General features: G+C 36.2%; 1 pseudogene; it reads right to left on the minus strand.

Annotated features, from left to right (window-relative positions):
• Positions 1–1,729: 1,729 nt before the first annotated feature.
• LOC114506973 lies at positions 1,730–2,836 on the minus strand (annotated as a pseudogene).
• Positions 2,837–4,041: the final 1,205 nt, after the last annotated feature.

Below are 4,041 nucleotides of genomic sequence, written 5' to 3' on the forward strand. Positions count from 1 at the left end.
TAATGCTGGCCTCTAGAATGTGCTTTGGAGCTTCCCCCATCTTGAATTTTTTGAAATAGTTTGAGAAGTAGAGGTGTTAGTTCTTTCTGGAATGTTTAGTAAAATTCACCTGTGAAGACATCTGGTCCAGGGCTTTTGTTTGTTGGCAGTTTTTTAATTACTACTTCAATTTCACTGGGTGTAACCTGTCTATTGAGATGCTCTGATTCTTCCTGATTTGCCTTTGGAACATCAGTTTCTGTAAATTTATCCATTTTGATTAGGTATACGACTGGTTGGCATGCGGTTGTTTGTACTATTTTCTTATAATCCTTTGTATTTCTTTAGTGTCAATTGTTACTTCTGTCATTTCTGATTTTATTTATTTGGGTCCTCTGTATTTTTTCTTGATGAGTCTGGTTAAAGGTTTGTCAATCTTGTTTATCTTTTCAATGAACCAGCTGTCGGATTCATTGATCTTTTGTATCATTTTTTAGACTGTATTGTGCTTATTTCTGCTACAAACTTTATTATTTCTCTCATTCTATTCACTTTAGGCTTTGTTGTTATTTTTCAAGTTCTTTTATGTGTAAAGTTAGATTGTTTGTTTGAGCTTTATCCTGTTTTTGTTTTTTTTTTTTTCAAATAGGCCTGTAATGCTATGAATCACCTTCTTAGGGTTGCTTTACCTGTGTTCCACACATTTTGGATTGTTATGTTCTCATTTTTACTTGTTTCAAGATATCTTTTGATTTCTTCTTTGATGTCATTGTGGATCTATTGAGCAATAGATCATAGCATTGTTTCATAGCACTGTGGTCAGAAGAGATGCTTGATAAGATTTCAATCTTCTCATATTTAATGAAACTTGTCCTTAACATGTGGCCTGTCATAGAAAACATTTCATGTGTACTTGAAAAGTATGTATCTCCTGCTGCATTTTTGGGTGAAATTCTCTGAAGATATCAATTAAATCCATTTGATCTAGTGTGTCATTTAAGGCTGTTGTCTCCTTGTTGATTTTCTGTCTGGAAGATCTATCCATTGACATCAGTGTAGTGTTAAAATCCCCTACTGTGACTGGTTGATCTCTCCTTTTATGTCCATCATGATTTGCTTTACATATTTAGGCACTCCTGTGTTGGGTACATAAATGTTTACTAGGGTTATATCCTCTTGATGAAATTTTTCCTTTATCATTATGTAGTGTCCTTTTGTGTCATTTACTATAGCCTGTTTTTTTTTAATAATTGGCAAAGTTTATTATCAAGAAGTTTAGTAGGCTTTTTAAAAGACTGTTTTGGTTTTAAGTATACTGAAAGATGACAATCCATGACAAAACATATGCAAACAAGAATAATTACAATATTAAATACTATCTAAATTAAAAGGCCACACTTCAAATTGTTAACTGTAATCTTTGTGTCTTGTTAGAAGTAGGTGAAAAATTGCCCTTCACAAAATTCACCCCTTCAACTCATGAACACTACAAAGCCTCACTGAAAACTCAATTATGTAATGTACAGTTATCAATGCTGAGTTTTTTATGCTTAAGCATGCATTACCATAGAAAGCACAAAATCCTAAAGGGATTTTTTGTTCCTTTAAAACATCTCAAGCTTCTTTTAAAGTGTGAGGATAGGAGTAAAAGGAATGTACTTGAACAACAATTAAAATGAAAAAAAAAATAAAGTACGAGCTACAAATATACTGTGTCCTTGGAGAAAAAAAAAGTCTTCTAAAAGTATGAGATAGCTATCAAATATGGCCAAGAGTGGTTATATAACTAACTGAAGGACTCCTGTCAGTGCTATGCTGTTTTAGTATAGCAGCCTGCTCCTTTGTTGTTGATTGAGTTCTTAGCTCTTACTGTACTACCAGCCAAACATGTACTCTGTTGCTTTGGATACAATACTTTCACCTTCTTTTGGCATCTGTCTGTCAGAAATTACCTGATAGTCATTAGTAGAAGCCTTGTACATTGTAGCAAGAGGTCTCATGGTAGAAATCCTAGCAGTACTTTCAGGTTGGGCTGATGTACCTAAAGTTTTGATTGGTTGTGTAAAGGCTAGAGTTGAAGATGTTAAAGCACACCTGTCACTGCTTTTCCATAACACTTTTATCCGTACATGGTTTTACACCAAGCATGGTGGATTCTCCAAAAATCCTCCCATCTTTGCTTAAGGCTTTCTGGGCCTGCAATTTAGATTGATAATGGATATGCATCCAATTTACTGTGTTAGACATCACATGTTTTAAGGTATTCCCATATTGTGCAAATGGTACTAATGTATAGGAAGCAGATGCTTGAGGAAACCTGAACACAGTTACTCAGGTGTCATCAAGGTGATCATCAGAAGTCAGAGAATCTTCTTGGGTATAAAAAGTATCCAAACAAGCAGGAGATAATGTTGTCTTTCATGGTTGACCAATGTTTGCTGGACAAAACATACTTTGCCCTATTCTAGGAGTCTTTGTCCTAACCCCAACTAGAGGACACTGCATTACTGGATGTTTGGCTGTCTTCTTGAAGTTAAAGGTGTTGATCCAAGTCCTGGGCTGGAAATGTCATCATATATACTTCTAATTGGTGGAGCTCCACTTTTATCTTTATGAGCTGGTATGTCTGGTTGTGCTGGTGACCCACCTGCAAGTAAAGGTAATTTCATTTCCATTACTCCTATTGAAGGGCCACTAATTGATGGAGGTTGTAGAGTCACTGGAGCTGGCAAATCCCTCATTAAAAATCGAGGTAAGAACTGGGCATTAAGCCCTGGTTTTGGAGATGTGGAAGAACCCAGCATCATTGGTTTAGATCCAACGAGGGCACCTGGGGTTCCACAGCAAGGGCTGTCATCGAGGTGGCAATTATACTTAGCTCTGGACCTTCCCAATATTCAAGAATGGCAGAAAAAACCCTAGCTTTGGTTTTAAGGTCTGTTTTGTCAGATACGAGTATAGCTACCTCAGCTTCTTTACATTTGCATAAAATATCTATTTTCATCCCTTTACTTTCATTTTTTGTAATTTTCACATACTCTTGTTTTATTTGTTTCCTTAGTTACCATAATTTAGTATTTCTTTTTTAAATTATATCTTATTGATTACGCTATTACAATTGTCTTGATTTTTCCCCCTTTGGCCCCCTCCACCCAGCGCCCTCTGCTCCCTCAGGCAATCCCCCCACCATTGTTCATGTCTATAGGTCATGCATATAAATTCTTTGGCTACTCCATTACCTATATTTTGCATCCCCATGGCTATTCTGTAACTACCTATTTGTACGTCTTAATACCCTCACCTCTTCACCCATTCACCCCCACCCACATCCCACCTGGCAACCTTCTGGTAACTAACTCTTTTCTCTTGCTTTTAAGAGTCTCTCTTTCTCTTTAATCTTTGGCCTTTTAATAGTGTTGTGTCTTGGAGTGAGCCTGTTTGCATCCATCATAATTGGGACTCTCTGTGTTCCCTGGATTTGCTTGTCTATATCCTTAATCAAATTAGGAAAATTTTCTTTTATAATTTTTTGAAATAGATTTCCAATTTCTTGCTCTTTCTCTTCTCCTTCTGGCACCCCTATGAGGTGAATGTTGGACCTCTTCAAGTTGTCTCATTGGCTATTTGTTACTACCCTCATTTTTTAAATTTTTTTTTCTTGTTCTGATTAGTTGATTTTTGCTTCCTTATGTTCCAAATCATTTATTGGGTTCTCTACATCATCAATTCTACTGTTGTTTCCCTGTAAATTGTTCTTTATTTCAATTACTGTATCCTTCATTTCTGAGTCTTTTTTTTATGCTGCTGAGATCCTTACTAAGTTCCTTGAGCATCCTTATAACCATTGTTTTGAACTCTGCATCTGATAGATTGCTTGTCTCCATTTTGTTTAGTTCTTTTTCAGTAGTTTTGATCTGTTCTTTCATTCAGGCCATGTTTCTTTGTCTTCTCATTTTGGCCACCTCCTGCATTTGTCTCTATGTATTAGGTAGAGCTGCTTTGACTATATGTCTTCTTAGTGTGGCCTAATGTAGTAGGTCTGTAGGGTCCAGTGACACTGCC

Source organism: Phyllostomus discolor, chromosome 9 (assembly GCF_004126475.2).
Source record: "Phyllostomus discolor isolate MPI-MPIP mPhyDis1 chromosome 9, mPhyDis1.pri.v3, whole genome shotgun sequence".
Taxonomy (NCBI): domain Eukaryota; kingdom Metazoa; phylum Chordata; class Mammalia; order Chiroptera; family Phyllostomidae; genus Phyllostomus; species Phyllostomus discolor.